The sequence below is a fragment of the Nicotiana tabacum genome, chromosome 23 (assembly GCF_000715075.1).
Source record: "Nicotiana tabacum cultivar K326 chromosome 23, ASM71507v2, whole genome shotgun sequence".
In the NCBI taxonomy this organism is placed as follows: domain Eukaryota; kingdom Viridiplantae; phylum Streptophyta; class Magnoliopsida; order Solanales; family Solanaceae; genus Nicotiana; species Nicotiana tabacum.
Genome location: NC_134102.1, coordinates 66,530,401 through 66,549,034, shown reverse-complemented (window position 1 = coordinate 66,549,034; position 18,634 = coordinate 66,530,401). Strand labels below are relative to the sequence as shown.

The window sequence follows — 18,634 nt, the reverse complement described above, 5'->3', positions numbered from 1 at the left end:
GATTTGTATTTGGATATCGCTGTTTATAAATTACTCTATCTCAGTTTATTTAACTTATTAGTTTTCATTTGATTGGAATTGTTAAAAATGGTTAATAACTATATCTAAACATTGGCTTGCCTAGCAACTGAAATGTTAGGCGCCATCACGATCTCGAGGGTGGGAATTCCGGGACGTGACACCTTCATTGACCAAATGCTTTACAAGTTATCCGTACAGGAATACTATTGCTTCCTCGATGGATATTCGGGGTAAAATCAAATTGCTATTGCCCCGGAAGATCAAGAAAAAACCACTTTTACATGCCCTTATGGAACTTATGCATTTAAAGGATTATAATGTCTATCTTTACTTATATGGTGGAACAGTTCATAGAGGTCTTTATGCATAATTATTCTGTGTTTGGTCCCTCTTTTGATGAATGCCTAACCAATCTTGCTAAAGTGCTTGCATGGTGCGAGGAGACTAATCTTGTGTTAAATTGGAAAAAGTGTCATTTTATGGTCCGTGAAGGCATAGTGTTGGGACACAAGGTGTCCAAAGATGGACTAGAAGTTGATAAAGCTAAGGTGGAAGCAATTGAAAAGTTTCCGACACCAATTTCAGTGAAAGGAGTTCGAATTTTGCTGGGACATGCGGGTTTTTATTGCTGATTCATTAAGGATTTCTCAAACATTTCCTCTCCATTGTGCAGGTTGTTAGAAAAGGATATTCCATTCATGTTCGACGATGATTGTCTGAACGCATTCAAGGAACTAAAACTGAAGTTAGTGAGTGCGCCAATTATAGTGGCTCCTGACTGGAATGAGCCATTCGAGTTGATGTCTGACGCCAGCGATGGTACAATAGGGGCCATATTGGGCCAAAAGAAGGAACAAAGTGTTTCACTCTATTTACTATGCAAGAAAGACTCTTACTCATGCTCAAATAAAGTTTACGAAGATAGAAAAGGCATTTCTTGTTGTAGTTTGGGCGTTCGATAAATTTCGGGATTACTTGGTTGGCACCAAAGTCATTGTCTACATAGACCATTCAGCCATCAGGTATTTGCTCGAAAAGAAAGATTCTAAACCAAGGCTAATCAGTTGGGCTTTACTCTTGCAGGAATTTGACTCGGAGATAGATCCGAGACCGTAAAGGAATAGAGAATCAAGTGGACAATCATTTGTGATAGCATCCATGGCAGCTCAACGTCATTAAAGGAGAAGGATGAAGCTCTGGAGGCTCCAAGAAGGCCCATGAAAAGGTCTCAAACAGAGAAATTTCAAGAGAAGCTTAATGAGCTTCAATTGGCAATTAAAAAGTGTCTTATAATAGAAGAAGAGCTCCGGCACAAGGAGGATCTTTGGTCCAAGTCTTACAACTATTTGGAGTCCCAAATTAAAGTCCAAGAGGAGATGGAATGAGGCCTAAATATGCCCCAAAAAGAGAAATTTTCAGCAGCCCAAATAAGCCCAAAATATAGTTTCTAGAATATATATTTAATAGTTGTTTTACTCTATGTTGACTTGCATTGGCCTATGTGTATGTTGACTACATTGGTCTTAGTATGGGTAGTCTTCTATGCTTCTAGGGAATATAATTCTCATTTATTGAAGTCTTGACTAGCTCCTTCTTTACTACTATATACAGGGGTGCTTGTCTTTCATGGTAGAGAAGAACATTGAAGATTAATATTATTATTGTGAGTTCTTTTGAATCTTTGTGAACTTTACTTTGAGATTTATCTTGCCACCCTAACTAGTTTATAGCTTAAGGTAGTAAGATAATTTTCTTTCTTGTGATATCTTTGGTTTCTTTTGATATTCTTCAAAGGCGAATAGTTTCTTTTACTAGTTGTTGTCGTAAGTTATTCAAACTAGAAGTCAAGATCCGAATCTAGTTATTGATTAGCTTATCTCTAGTGAAGACAATTGGTTTCATAACTAACTTGTTGTCATTAGGATCTTTTCAAAATCTAGATAAACATAATCTCGGGGTTCTTGGATCTTTCCTTAAATTTCGATATATCTAGTTTATTTTTCTTGCTTTTCTCAATTCAATTCCATTTCTTTACTGCCTCTGTATTTCTTCAACTTATTTTTTTAAGTTCTTGGATCTCCCAACCTTTGTGTTATCAAGTGGTATCAGAGCGTTGTATCAAGATTCCATTCTTGATAAATCTTGGGCATTTCTTGAATAAAGGAGCAAAAAAACAAAGAAAAAATAAAAAAGAAGAAGTTATTGTAGCAGTGAATAGTACACTATACAAAAAGGTTAAAAAAACGAAAAAAATCTTTCAAAAAAAAGGGAGAATCATGTTGCTCTTCAAGAAATCTGATTTTATTTGTGATTTTTTCCAAAGTCAAGAAAGAAAACAAGAAGAGGGGATCATAGATCTTTAAGGATAAGAAAGAAAATTAATTTTTCTTACTCCTTTGATCTTGTTCTAAATATCCTTTCCTTTGTTCGAGTTTTGTTTCAACTAAATCCTACTCTTTCTAGGGTTGGTTCTTCACTTTCTTTAGTGCCCCAAAATTCCTTATTTTATTACTAAGGGTTTTAATACGAGTTGGGTTTAATTATAAATCCATAAGGTATTTTCCAAAGGTTAATTGAGGGGGAAAAGGCAAGAGTGGGTAGAGCCAAAGTTTGAGTGATAACTATTTATTTTTAAAGATGTCTCATACAGGTGCTAGTGATAATGAACAGAGGTGTAACGACCCGACTGGTTATTTTGAGCTCTAGCACATCGTTCGGCGGTTTGAGGCCATGAGCAGCTTTACTTCAGGTATTATGACTTGTAGGCTTGGTCGGAATTTAATTTCAGAAAGTACGGAGTTGATTTGGAAAGAAATTTTTAATTTCAGAAGCTTTAAATTAGAGAAATTGACTAAAGTGTATTTTTGAGTATACGACCTTGGAATCGGGATTTGAAGGTTCCAACAGGTTTGTATGATAATTTTGGAATTAGGCATATATCCGGATCGGGTTTTGGATGATCCGGGAGCATTTCGACACCTATTATGGAAGGTTGGCGTTTGGAAGAATTTCATAAATTTGGGTTAAAGTGCATTTCAATAATATCGACGTCTGTTTGGTATTTTGAATCTAGGAATAGCTCCGTATGGTGATTCTGGTGTTGAGAGCGCGTCCGGTTGTGGATTTGGAGGTCCGTAGGTCATTTTGGGGTCATTTGGCGAAAGTTAAAAATTTGAAGGCTTTTGAGAAGTTTGATCGGGAGTGAACTTTTTGATATCAGTCGGATTCTGATTCCAGAAGTTAGAGTAGGTCCATAATGTCGAATGTGACTTGTGTACAAAATTTGAGGTCAATCGGACGTGATTTGATAGGTTCCGGCATCGAATATAGAAGTTTGAAGTTCTAAAGTTATTTAAGCTTGAATTGGGGTACGATTCGTGATTTCGATATTGTTCAATGCGATTTGAGGCCTCGATCAAGTTTGTAATGTGGTATGGGACTGGTTGGTATGATTGGTTGAGGTCCCGGGAGCCTCGGGTATGTTTCGGGGTGGTTTCGGATCATTTGGAGCTGTTTTGGAACTGCTGATTCTGGTGTCCGGTTTCCTTCTTCGCGAACGCGAAGGAAGTCCCACATTCGCGTAGAAGAAATTTTGGGGGTGCTGGATTTGGCCTTTGTGAACGTGACGCAGTTGATGCAAATGCGAGGCAAGGTCAGGTCAAGCTTACGCGAACGTGACGCAGTGGTCGCAAACGCGAAGAAGGAAGGGGAGCTGGGACCTTGAGCCATTAAGCCTTCACGAACGTGAAGCTTAGACTGCGAACGCGAAGAAGGAGGGCAGTTGGCTACCGCGAACGCGAGAGATTGAACGCGAACGCGAGAGCTTGAACGCGAATGCGATGCTGCGCATGGTCAGGCCTTCGCGAACGCGACACTGGTCATGCGAACGCCAAGAAGAACGGTTTTGGGCAGATTGGATTTAATACGGGATTTGGCCTATTCTCTCTCATTTTTCACTGGGATGGACGATTTTTGGAGAGCTTCAAGGGGAGATTTTCGTCATCTATGTCAAGGTAAGTGATTCCCACCTATTGCAAGTTAAATATTTGGATTATATACAAATTTAGACATGAAAATTTATAGAAATTTGGGATTTTGAAGAAAAATCTAGAAATTGGTATTCTTGGATTTTGATCATGAATTGGGCATGAAATTGAGAATAAATTATATATTTGAGTTCGTGAAGCTATGGGTAATGGTTATCTTCAAAAAAAATTGGAATCCGGGCACGTGGGCCCAGGGTACTTTTATCGACTTTTCGAGCGGAGTTGGAAATTATTGTAAATTGATTAATTATGAGTATTAGAGTATATTTTGATTGGGTTGCATCTTATTTGACTAGTTTTGGAGAGATGGCCATCGGTATGAGTTGTTGGAGTGGCTTGGAGCCGGTTATAGAATTACGGAGCGAGGTAAGTCTCCTTTCTAACCTTGTAAGAGAGAATTTACCCCATAGGTGAACTAAATCCAGATGTGCTCCTATTTGTGGGGGGCAACATACGCACGAGGTGACGAGAGTCCGTGCGTAGCAACTATTATGCTTAAGTCCGGGTAGTTTAGGACCCCAAAAGCATGCCATGCTTGTGATAATTGTGACCTCATTGTCAATTTAAATTGCTTAAATTATATCGAACTTGGTAAATAAATTTCTAAAAGGATTAAACTTGTTTTCTTGACCATTAAAAGAAGAGTGACATTTTCCTTGGGTAATTGCTCCTTAATGAAATTCTTGAGTGATTGTTTGATTGTGTTTACTTTTGTGGAATGGGCCAAACGCCTCGGCAGATTAAATAGATGCATCTATGGTTCGCATCGTTCGACCCTCCGGCAGTGCACAATTTTAATATTATGTTGGATTGAGTCGTACGACCTCGGCATGATTTGTGCATGACGTAATTGATTGTTTTGGAATTATTGATAATTGATATGGCCTCATTGGCCGGAGATATAAATTATTAAAAGATGAAAATAAATCTCGAAATTTTCTTATGAACAAAAGAATTGTCTACTTATTTCACGACATTGAGCTTACAGCCGTCCTACGTAACCCATGCTTATTTATATCATTGATGTTTTATCTATAGCCCATAGTAAGTATCAGAGACGGCCCCTCATCACTACTTCTTCGAGGTTAGGCGGGATACTTACTGGGTACACGTTGATTTATGTACTCATACTATACTTGCTGCACATTTTTGTGCAGGTGCATACATGCCTAGTGGCCTTATGGGAGCAGAGGCGCGGTTATTTGCGGGGACTCAGGTGAGCTGCATTCCACATTACGAGTCCGCAGCTAGCAGAGTCTCTTTCAGAGTATTTATATTTTTCCTGTCCAATTTATATTTCGGACAGATGTTGTATTTTATTTTACATTCTTAGTTGAGGCTCATGCACTTGTGACACTGGGTTCTGGGGTGATTTTGGGTGATTCAGTATGGAGATTGTTAAAAACATTATTATTTACTTTGAAATTTTTTTTATCTTCTATTATTTAATTGAAGAAAATATGATTTCAAAATATTAAAATGAGAATTTACTAATTATTGGTGTTGGCTTACCTGACAGTAGTGTCCGGTGCCATCACGCCCTTTCAAGGATTTTGGTCGTGACAACATGGTATCAGAGCACTAGGTTCACTTAGGTCTCACGAGTCATGAGCGAATCTAGTAGAGTCTTGCGGATTGGTACGGAGACGTCTGTATTTATCTTCGAGAGGCTACAGGGCTGTCAGGAGAACTTCCCTTCTTGATTCCTCATCATGCGATTTGATTCTTTTAAGGCTTATGCCTTCATTCCCTTCCTATTCAGCCTTATGCGACGTGAAGCACTTGTTATAAATTGGGAATTGATGAATTGTAATGGTACTACAGATGTGGTGCGGGATGTTTCTCCCTGCGTAGTTGATTGGGCTATTGTCGTCGCCTTGTGGAAGGATATTCTGTCATTTCAGCTTAGTAGCTGTACTTCTGAGAGCTTTGAGGCTATGCACAGGTTGCTATTATGCTCATGAGTTGTTATCGCACAATATTGATGTTATGGTAGGATGCTTGCCTATGTCTCGGGGTAGTGAATGACTTGAAGGAGGTTTACTCAGTGCACGATTCAGAGATTTGGTATTGTACTTCCAACGAAGGACAGGCAATCAAACTAAGAGTGTTCAAACATGGGTTGATGGAGTAGCGGGACTCGATATTTTCGAGCGTGGTGGAATCTTCACCTGTGATGTGGCGTCATCGTCCTCGATTGGTTATAATGAGTTAAGTTCGTCGGTGTTATGGTTTCCTTCAATTTGCCTCGGTTCAGAGTATTATAAATGGTGCCGGGAAAGCGGCTGTCAGAGGTCGCAATGTGCAGTGGTTCGGGATCGAATCGGCATTCCTGGTATTGATGGCTCGAGAAAGATGATTTCTGGAAAGGTTTAAAGTTGGTAGCGATCTATCGGTTCAAGTGCTACAGAGGTAGATCTTGATTTAAGGCAACAACTGGCAGCAAAGGATGAGGAAGGACAAGTGGGAGGTGCCTTGCGGTGGATAAACTCATAGAAGGCCAAGGGTGAGAAACAGGAGTCGGGTAGTTACTTAAAGAAGTGAGTTTGATCAAAGTGGGAGAGTGGCAGAGTAGCATGTGGGTTTTGTGATAGGATAGCTACAAGCCTTGAGGAAAGTTTAGAGTGATTTGGTATTCATGGTGGACAGTGACTAGGTCTACGGGCTTAATTTGGAATATTGGCTGCTATATTGAGGAAGATTGGGTGTGACAGGAGGGAGTGGCTTGATATGAAGGAGGATACAACATGACTTTGGATTGGAATGTATTGTCGCACCTTTAGTTGATGTCCATGAGGAGTGAACGGACTTGTACATCTGGTGAACGAGCATGGGCTCAGGATGGTTTATTGGCTTTATGGTAATTGTACTCGGTGCAGCGTTGTTGGAGGATGTCAGCATGGAATTTTCACAGGTGGGTTATCTCCTGGGAGCAGGTTAGCGGTCGCGTAGTGTTGATGAAGCTTATGCGAAGAATTCTACTGGCTACCCGGTAAGAGATTGAATATGTGACTGTGGCTAGTGGTTCGGAGTGTTCATTAAAGGTTAATAGAAGGATTTCGAGAAATTTGGCGGGGTGATTGTGCAAGATCATGTCAATAGGAGATAAGGAACCTTAGTGGGTTCCAGGGTCATGCAATAGTAGCTTCAGGCTAAGTGGGAGAGCCCCACCGTCTATGATTGAATTGTGTAGTTGTCAACTAGTGCGGTTTCTGGTTATCGGTGTACTGGTGGGTTGCCATGACTAAAGAAAGAGAACATCAGTGGTAGTTCAGGCAAAAGATTTTGAGGAATACGGGCTATATTTGGCCTTATCAACTTGTGTTCAGGTTTGGGGAAGACTCAGAGCCTATGCTTCGTGTAGAAGTGGTGTATAAGAAAAAAATTCAGCCGGTTGCTTTTTTTAGAGGGTGTTCATGCGCTAACAGGGCCTTGGAGTTTCATTATATTCGGGAAAAAGTCAGAGTGGGTGACTGTCAACAATGATCCTAGTAGGTTAAAAGTTTAAGTGCGGTGCCTAAGGATTTTGAGCCAGTAGTATGGTTAAGTATTGAGCTTTTGCAGAGGATTATTAAAAGTGTCTTGGAGTGTTCTATGCTATCTTTGGTATGCGGTGTAGCAATGGAAGAATGGGAGAAAATAACTTCGGAATCGTAAAGGAAATATCATAATGGGTGTACCAGTTGAAGATGCGGATGTGCGCACAAGGAGGGTGTGAGATGGTTTGTGGGTTTTGGAGACAATGTGGTCTCGTGAAATGGGGTCACTCAGGATGAGTGCGGATTGAGTTCGTTATATTGATAAAGGAGTTGTTGTTATTTCTAAGGAAGATCCAGAGTAAATTAGGAGAAGTCGGGTTCGGTTAGCAATGGTTGAATTGGCATGATGATGGCAATGATCAGCTCCTTCAGCGTGTTGAGTTGTACATGTGATTTGTGGCGGTACGTGTGAGGCTTGACGACCGCCGTAATTTATTTTATTTGGGGGCATTCGAGCCCTGTTATGTGTAGATGGAACCTGGAAGAATTATGATGGTTTAGACCACTACTCGAGGTTGTATTTTGCTGCGGTTTGAGGATTTAGTTACGTGTTGCATTGGTTCTTCTGGAATGAGCTAAGTAGAAATGTTCTATATGATGAACTGTGTACCTATTGGTGGTTCGAGAGTTATGATGGAATTCTGGTACTCTCACGTATTGGCATGTTAGGTGCAGTAAGTGGCATGGGAAATTGGAAGCTGGGGACTAAGGTTGCGGTTCGGTGTTTGACAAGAATGTCACGAGCTCGAACGAGCAGGAAACGAATTTAGATATTTAGAGTAGGCTGGTATTGTCTTCAGTGTCACCTAAGATCGGTGTCTTATGTAAGAAGCTTTAAGTATTGATTTGCAGATCCTTGATTCACTTCACAGCATTAGCGCGGTCGACTGTATGAATGTACAGACTTGTTACCTGATGCGGAAGGTCATGGGAGCATATCCCACAGGAAGATTGTATAAGTGTGATGTGTAGTCACTTGGTTAATTGAAGAATGGTAACCAAGTATGAAGATTGTGGCAATATCGATGATTTGGGAATTTGTGCCTAGAGGATGCTCGGTTCATTTGGTGGTGGACTGTAGAAGTTTGTTCCGGTTTTGATGGTTGTTCTTATGTGTTATGGGAAAGATGGGTTATTATGGACCCTTGAAAGGTTATTAGCCTAGTGCGGTGCGATCAGAATCGGCTTGAGGTCCGTGGATGGATCTAATATATGAATGTGGGCTCTATCTCAGGCCGGATGTATTCATCTCAGCATAGCGCTCCTTATGAAGGAGTATTCGGACGTTGGATGTTATTTCATCGTTAGCTATTGTATGTAATACTATATTGTGCCGTGTGAGTTGTGAAATGGCTTGATAAATTTCACATGTGCTGAGGTTCCGCGTAGCGATGATGTTATGTGAGCAGGATGGCTCTCGAGATTCAGATCATATATCGCACCTTAGTTGTGCTTGATTTTGCAGCGCATAGCACTATCTGTCTCCCTAGGATGGTATTATGCACTTAGCGTGCTTGTGGCCGATATTCGAGTATTTTGTAATAATGAGCATTCTCGCTCGGTAAGTATCTCCTTATATAGATTTTATGTGTGGATCGGGTGGCACGTCGCCACGGGTATCATGTGTGGATCAGGTTGCACGCCGCAACAGTGTGATGTTGAGTACAGTTCCCTATATCTATTCTTGTGTGTTTTGCTTCTCATTTTCTGAGGAAGGTTCATAACGCCTTTTCGGTTGTTTAATTAGTTACGTGGGTTGAGTGGTTCTTTCCAGAGTTCAATTCCTTATGTATCACATTCGAGTCCGTAGCTTGTTAGCACGTTGTGGCATCATATGAGGCTTTTGCAGTGTCTAAGGTGGCTTATTGTCTGAGCAGCTTGTACTGGGGTGAGACGCAATTTTTGGACCTGGGATCAGTGCGAACAAATTTATATGAAGCATACTAAAGAGTAAATATTGTTATTCAGTCCAGAATGAGGTAATGGTTCTTGTCGGGAGGAGAGACTCCATAAATTGTAATTCGGTAGGTGGCTATGAGTTCTACACATCTTCTCTGTCGTGGCAGTATTGCGAGAGTTTAAGCAAGGCTTAATTGGTCATGAGGTACACTACGGGCTTCAGTCAGTGGAAATTTTAGCTGATGTGCTTTAGAAAGATTGCCTTGGGCAAGTGAGTTACGTGGTGTATGGTAAAAATTCAGTGAGAGTATACAATCATGTATTGGTACATCGTGTGGTGATTGAAACAGTGTTTGTATGATGGAAGCAGGCCTAGTAGAGAATTTCGGACGTTGGAATTTGGCCCTAAGGCTTATTTACCTAAATAAAGGGGAGGATCTTCAGATTTGCTCGAACTAACGTGCTCAGCTGGGTTGTGGTAGCACGGGCAGGTGCACGAGGTGTTAAACAGTGATTTCAGACAACTCCAGAACAGTTCTTAGCAAGTTCGAGGGTGAACGTATGTTTAAGTGGGAGAGAATGTAACGACCCGACCAGTTGTTTTGAGATCTAGCACGTCGTTCGGTGGTTTGAGGCCATGAGCAGCTTCACTTCAGGTATTATGACTTGTACGCATGGTCGGAATTTAATTTTGGAAAGTTCGGAGTTAATTTGGAAAGAAAATTTTAATTTCAGAAGCTTTAAGTTGGTGAAATTGACTAAAGTGTGATTTTTGAGTAGACGGCCTCAGAATCGGAATTTGAAGGTTCCAATAGGTTCGTATGATGATTTTGGACTTAGGTGTATGTCCGGATTGGGTTTTGGATGACCTGGGAGCGTTTCGGCGCCTATTGTGGAAGGTTAGCGTTTGGAAGAATTCCATAAATTTGGGTTGAAGTGCATTTCAATGATATCGACATCTGTTTGGGATTCCAAGACTGGGAATAGCTCCGTATGGTGATTCTGGTGTTGGGAGCGTGTCCGGACGTGATTTGATAGGTTCCGACATCGAGTATAGAAGTTTGAAGTTCTAAAGTTCTTTAAGCTTGAATTGGGGTACGATTCGTGATTTCGATGTTGTTCGATGCGATTTGAGGCCTCGAGCAAGTTCGTAATGTGTTATGGGATTGGTTGGTATGATTGGTTGAGGTCCCTAGGGCATTGGGTGTGTTTCGGGGTGATTTCAGATCATTTGTAGCTGTTTTGGAACTGTTGATTCTGGCGTCTGGTTTCCTTCTTCGCGAACGCGAAGGAAGTCCCGTGTTCGCGAAAAAGAAATTTTGGGGGTGCTGGATTTGGCCTTCGCGAACACGACACAGTGGATGTGAACGTGAGGAAAGGTCTGGTCAAGCTTATGCGAACGCGACGCAGTGGTCGCGAACGCAAAGAAGGAAGGGGAGCCGGGACCCTGAGCCATTAAGCTTTCGCGAACGCGAAGAAGGAGGGCAGTTGGCTACCGCGAACGCGAGAGCTTGAATGCGAACGCGATGATGTGCATGGTCAGGCCTTCGCGAACGCAACACTGGTCACGCGAACGCGAAGAAGAACGGTTCTGGGCAGATTGGATTTAATATGGGATTTGGCCCATTCTCTCTCATTTTTCACTGGGATGGACGAGTTTTGGAGAGTTTCAAGGGGAGATTTTAGTCATCTATGTCAAGGTAAGTGATTCCCACCTATTGCAAGTTAAATATTTGGATTATATACGGATTTAGACATGAAAATTTGTAGAAACTTGGGATTTTGAAGAAAAATCTGGAAATTGGTATTCTTGGATTTTGATCACGAATTGGGCATGAAATTGAGAATAAATTATATATTTGAGTTCGTGAAGCTATAGGTAATGGTTATCTTCAAAAAAATTTGGAATCCGGGCACGTAGGCCCGAGGGTGCTTTTATCGACTTTTCGAGTGGAGTTGAAAATTATTGTAAATTGATTAATTATGAGTATTTGAGCATATTTTGATTGGGTTGCATCTTATTTGACTAGTTTTGGAGCGACGGGCATCGGTTTGAGTTGTTGGAGCAGCTTGGAGCTGGTTATAGAATTGCGGAGCGAGGTAAGTCTCCTTTCTAACCTTGTAAGAGGGAATTTACCCCATAGGTGAACTAAATCAATATGTGCTCCTATTTGTGGGGGGCAACGTACGCACGAGGTGATGAGAGTCCGTGCGTAGCAACTACTATGCTTAAGTCCGGGTAGTTTAGGACCCCAAAAGCATGCCATACTTGTGATAATTGTGACCTCATTGTCAATTTAAATTGCTTAAATTATATCGAACTTGGTAAATAAATTTCTAAAAGGATTAAACTTGTTTTCTTGACCGTTAAAAGAAGAGTGACATTTTCCTTGGGTAATTGCTCCTTAATGAAATTCTTGAGTGATTTTTTGATTGTGTTTACTTTTGTGGAACAGGCCAAACGCCTCGGCAAATTAAATAGAGGAATCTATGTTTCGCGCCGTTCGACCCTTCGGTAATGCACAGTTTTAATATTAGGTTGGATCGGGTCGTACGACCTAGGCATGATTTGCGCATGACGTAATTGATTGTTTTGAAATTATTGATAATTGATATGGCCTCATTGGTCGGAGATATAACATGTTAAAAGATGAAAATAAATCTGAAAATTTTCTTATGAACAAAAGAATTGTCTACTTATTTCACGACATTAAGCTTACAGTCGTCCTACGTAACCCATGCTTATTTATATCATTGACATTTTATCTATAGCCCGTAGTAAGTATCGGAGCCGGCCCCTCGTCACTACTTCTTCGAGGTTAGGCGGGATACTTACTGGGTACACATTGATTTATGTACTCATACTATACTTGTTGCACATTTTTGTGCAGGTGCATACATGCCTATGGCCTTATGGGCGCAGAGGCGCAGTTATTTGCGGGGACTCAGGTGAGCTGCATTCTATGTTACGAGTCCGCAACTAGCAGAGTCTCCTTTAGAGTATTTATATTTTTCCTATCCAATTTGTATTTCGGACAGATGTTGTATTTTATTTTACATTCTTAGTTGAGGCTCATGCACTTGTGACACCGGGTTCTGGGGTGATTTTGGGTTATTCAGTATGGAGATTGTTAAAAACATTATTATTTACTTTGAATTTTTTTTATCTTCTACTGTTTAATTGAAGGAAATATGATTTCAAAATATTAAAATAAGAATTTACTAATTATTGGTGTTGGCTTGCCTGACAGTAGTGTCCGGCTCCATCACGACCTTTCAAGGATTTGGGTCGTGACAAGAGGGCTCTTCAGGAAGCCGAAATCTGAGCAAGAAAATAATTTCACTCTACATACTATGCATCAACAATTCGAGAGATGGAACTTGCATTTCCAAGAGATAAGGAATACTATTGCTGAACAAAATGAGACAATAGCTGCACTTAGGAGGGCAAATCAACCTAATGTACAACCTCAAAATAATCCTAGGCCTCATAATAGAAGAAATATACCCCATGCCCCCATTGTAAATCAAGAAAATCCTATAGATAATTTTGTTGATGATCTTGATATAAATCTAGATAGGGTGGGAAGAGATAGGAGGAGACAATGAGGTGGAGTAGAAGATGATAATATTAGAAGCATAAAAATGAAGATGCCATCTTTCAAGGGAACAAGAGACCCATACTTGTACCTTGATTAGGAGCGGAAAGTTGAGGCCATCTTTGACTGTCATAACTACTCTGAAGGTAAGAAGGTTAAGTTGTTGAATTTTTTTATTATACTTCTATTAGGTGGAAAACTCTTACAAGGGACAGACAACAAGATAGAGAACCACCCATTGCTACTTGGACCGAGATGAAGAGAGTCATGAGGAAGAGGTTTGTGCCCTCCCACTTTCAAAGATACCTACAACTACGTCTTCAGACCTTGAAACAAGGAACCATGACTGTTGATGAATACTTTAAAGCTATGGATATGGCTATGATCCAAGCTAATTGTAAGGAAGAAGAAGAGGCCACTATGGCTAGATTTCTTAATGGTTTAAATATAGAAATAGCTGATGTAGTAGAGATACAACAATATGTAACTATAGATGAGTTAGTAGATTTGGTTGTAAAAATAAAAAAGCAAAATAAATATAGGCAGCAAGCTAGCTCATGGATAAGTCGGCCAAACACCAATTCCAAGAAGCCATGGCCAAAATAAGAAGTGATTTCTAGACCTCAAGAAAACAAGGTGAAAGGTAAAGTTGATGAGAAAGAGGGAGGTAAAGCTTTCAATTATAGATCCCCTAAACCTTCTAGTTCCATTCAATGTCACAAATATCATGGAAAAGGCCATATGATGCATGAATATCCAAATAGAAAAAATATTCTTTTGAGAGAAGATGGAGGATATGAGAGTAAAAAAGTGAGGAAGAAGAGAGAGGAGTAAGTGAAGATGATGTAGAACTTCCTAATGATGGTTTGGTTTGGGTAGTTAGGAGGACTATAGATGGAGAATATGAGGGAGAAAATAGTGAGGAAGATGAAGAAGAGGAAGGTGTGAGTGAAGATGATGTAGAGTTGCCTTTTAATGATGGTTTGGTTAAGGTAGTTAGGAGGATTATGACTATTAATTTAGGAATCAATAGTGAAGAACAAAGGGAGAATATATTTCATATTAGGTGTGGAATAAAGAAAAAAATTTGTTCTATGATTATTGATAGTGGTAGTTGTGCTAATGTAGTGAGTTCACACTTGGTGAACATTTTAGAGCTTGCATACATGAAGTACCCTAAACCCTATAGACTCCAATGGTTGAATGATAGTGGTGAACTAAAAGTAAACAAATAATGCATGATTTCCTTCAATGTTGGTAGGTATGTGGATGATGTTCTTTGTGATGTGGTTCATATGCAAGCTTGTCACATCTTGTTAGGTCGTCTGTGAAAATATGATAGGAATATTTTTCATGATGGAAGAAAGAATAGATATTCTCTTGAGCTTAATGGAAAGAAGTATACTCTTGCACCTTTAAGTCCTTCTCAAGTGTTTGAGGATCAAAAGAGATTGAGAGAAATAATGGAAAAACAAAAAGGATGAAAAAAAGTGAGCTTGAGGGAAAAAAAAGAAAGAAGGCTCAGAGCTAGAAAGAAAAGGAGATGACCGAGAGAGAGAGAGAGAGAGAGAGAGAGAGGGAAGCAACTTGAGTAAAGTGGTAAAAGAGGATTTGAGTGATAAAAAGGAAAGTTTTGGTGAGCGGAAAGAGGCAAAGGAAAAGAAAAAGGAGAGTTTGTACATAAAAGCCAAGGAGTGTTTGAATGCAAGAAAAGAGGGGCTGCCCATTATACTACTTACTTATAAAGAAGTTTTGATTAATTCTAAGTTACTAACTTCTTCTTTGCCAAGTAATATTTCTTCTCTTTTGCAGGATTTTGATGATATCTTGCCTGAGGAGGTCCTTAAAGGTCTGCCACCTTTGCTTGGCATTGAGCACCAAATTGACTTTGTGCCTGGAGCACAAATTCCAAATAAGCCTGCTTATAGGAGTAATCCAAAAGATACAAAAGAGCTTCAAAGGCAAATTGAGGAGTTGCTTGAGAAAGGTCTTGTGAGAGAGAGCATGAGCCCTTGCTCTGTTCACGTCCTATTGGTATCCCAAAAAAAATGGAACTTAGAGGATGTGCGTGGATTTTAGAGTAATCAACAAGATAACGGTAAAGTATCGCCATCCTATCCCTCGTCTTGATGACATGTTGGATCAATTGCATGGATCCAAAATCTTTTCTAAAATTGATCTAAAAAGTGGTTACCATCAGATTTGAATGAATCCTAAAGATGAATAGAAAACTACTTTTAAGACCAAATATGAGCTTTATGAGGGGTTAGTTATGCCTTTTGGCTTGACTAATGTATGCAGCACTTTCATGAGATTGATGAATCATCTTTTTAAGGATTTTCATGGGAAATTTGTGGTGGTTTATTTTTATGATATCTTGATTTATTCTAAAAATCTAGATGAGCATGTGGAACATTTAAAATAAGTTTTTGAAGTTCTTAGAAAGCAACACATGTTTGCTAATCTTAAGAAGTGTACTTTTTGTGTGGACCATGTGGTATTCTTGGGTTTTATGGTTAGTTCTAAGGGAGTTGAAGTTGATCAAGAGAAAATCAAGGCAATCAAAGAATGGCCTAAACCTAACATTGTAACTGAAGTTAGAAGTTTTCATGGGCTTGCTAGTTTTTATAGGAGATTTGTTAGAGATTTTAGCACTGTTGCTACTCCTTTAACTGAAGTTACTAAGAAGGATAAGGTTTTTTCATGGGGAAAAGAACAAGATGATGATTTCAACTAGTTGAAAGAAAAATTATGTTTTGCTCCTCTTTTGCAATTACCTGATTTTTCTAAGTCTTTTGAGGTGGAATGTGATGCCTCTGGAAAAGAAATAGGTGTTGTTTTGAGGCAAGACTCGAAGTCCATTGCATACTTTAGTGAAATACTGAGTGGAGCTACATTGAACTACTCAACTTATGACAAAGAGCTATATGCTTTGGTAAGTGCTTTAGCTACATGGCAACAATATTTGTGGCCAATAGAGTTTGTGGTTAAGACTGATTATGGATCCTTGAATATTTGAAAAGCCAAGGTAAGCTTAATCATCGCCATGAAAAATGGGTTTGAATTCATCGAAACTTTCCCATATGTGATTGATCACAAGCAAGGAAAAGAGAATGTGGTTGCTGATGCACTTTCAAGAAAGTATGTCTTGATTTCTTCTCTTACTTCTAAATTGTTGGGTTTTGATCAAATCAAGGGACTTTATTCTAATGATTCTGATTTTGGCAAGGCTTTTGCAGAATGTAAGTTGGGTCCTTATGAGAGGTTTAATCTTCAAAATGGGTTCCTTTTTAAGAAAAATAAATTGCATATTCCTAATTGCTCTTTGCGTGAATTATTTGTTAGGGAAGCACATTGTGGTGGACTCATGGGACACTTTGGAGTGCCCAAAACTTTGGATATACTTGTTGAACATTGTTTTTCACCTAGTATGCGAAATGATGTTGAAAAAGTGTGCACTCAATATCTTAAATGTAAACAAGCCAAATCAAAAGTGTTACCACATGGTTTTATACTCCTTTACTTGTCCCTACTTCTCCTTGGATTGATATTTCTATGAATTTTGTGTTAGGACTTCTTAGAACTAAGTATGGTAAGGATAATATATTTGTGGTGGTAGATAGATTTTTAAAAATGGCTCATTTTATTCCATGCTTGAAGACTAATGATGCATTACATATGGCTGATTTATTTGCGAAGGAAATGGTTAAATTACATGGCATACCTAAAACTATCGTTAGTGATAGGGATGCTAAATTTTTAAGTCACTTTTGGAGAGTTCTTTGGGCAAAGTTGGGAAATAAATTGTTATTTTCTACATCTTATCACCCACAAACTTATGGGAAAACTGAAGTAGTTAATAGGACCTTAGGGAATATGTTGAGAGTTGTTTTAAAAGGAAAATTAACTTCTTGGGAAGAACATTTGCCCATGGTAGAGTTTGCCTATAATAGAATTATCCACTCTTCTACTGGTAAGTCTCCTTTTGAAGTTGTTTATGGATTTAATTCCCTCACTCTCCTTGATTTGTTTCCTTTGCCTACTAATGACATTGTTAATCTTGATGGTAGGAATAAGGCTGAAATGATAAAGAAGACTCATGAACGTACAAGGCTTGCAATTGAACGGAAGAATAAACAAACTGCCTTAAGAAGAAATAAGGGGCGAAAATTTATTATTTTTAAGCTTGGAGATTTAGTTTGGGTGTATTTTAGGAAGGAAAGATTTCATGCCAAACGAAAATCCAAATTAGATCCAAGAGGAGATGGATCATTTGAATTCCTTGAAAGAATTGGAGAGAATGCTTACAAACTTGACCGTCCTAGTGAATATCAAGTTAGTGCTAACTTCAATGTTTCTGATCTTTCCTTGTTTGATGCAGACTCGAATTCGAGGACGAATTCTCTTCGAGAAGAGGGAAATGATAGCATCCATGGAAGCTCAACATCATTAAACGAGAAGGATTAAGCTCTAGAAGCTCCAAGAAGGCCCATGACAAGGTCTCAAACAAAGAAATTTGAAGACAAGCTTAATGGGCTTCAATTGGCAATTAAAAAGTGTCTTATAATAGAAGAAGAGCTCCAGCACAAGGAGGATCTTCGGGCCAAGTCTTATAACTATTTGGAGGCCCAAATTAAAGTCCAAGAAAAGATGGAATGAGGCCCAAATATGCCCCAAAAAGAGAAATTTTCAGCAGCCCAAATAAGCCCCAAAAATAGTTTCCAGAATATATATTTAATAGTTGTTTTAATCTATGTTGACTTGCATTGATGTATGTGTATGTTAACTATATTGGTCTTAGTATGGGTAGTATTCTATGCTTCTAGGGAATATAATTCCCATTTATTGAAGTCTTGACTAGCTCCTTCTTTACTACTATATAAAGGGGTGCTTGTCTTTCATGGTAGAGAAGAACATTGAAGATTAATATTATTATTGTGAGTTCTTTTGATCCTTTGTGAACTTTACTTTGAGATTTATCTTGAAACCCTAGCTAGTTCATAGCTTAAGGTAGTAAGATAATTTTCTTTCTTGTGATATCTTTGGTTTCTTTTGATATTCTTCGAAGGCGAATAGTTTCTTTTAGTAGTTGTTGTCGTAAGTTATTCAAAGTAGAAGTCAAGATCCGAATCTAGTTATTGATTAGCTTATCTCTAGTGAAGGCAATTAGTTTCATAACAAACTTGTTGTCATTAGGATCTTGTCAAAATCTAGATAAACTCGGGGTTCTTGGATATTTTCTTGAACTTTCACATATCTAGTTTATTTTTCTTGCTTTTCTCTATTCAATTGCATTTCTTTACTGCTTATGCATTTCTTCAACTTATTTTCTTTAAGTTCTTGGATCTCCCAACCTTTGTGTTATCAATTTGTCCAGGTTAGAAACTCGAAATCATGTAGCTGAGTGAGATGTCTTCCGGGAAACCTTTCCTGATGAGCAATTATTGGCTATTACTTGTGGGGAGATGTCATAGTATGCGGATTATGTGAATTATCTGGCAAGTAGAGAAATGTCACCTAGCCTCATGCT

At 39.1% G+C, this 18,634-nt stretch overlaps 1 pseudogene; it reads left to right on the top strand.

The window, feature by feature from the left end:
* The first annotated feature begins 338 nt into the window (after nucleotides 1-338).
* On the top strand, nucleotides 339-16,663 carry LOC142177194 (uncharacterized; annotated as a pseudogene).
* Nucleotides 16,664-18,634: the final 1,971 nt, after the last annotated feature.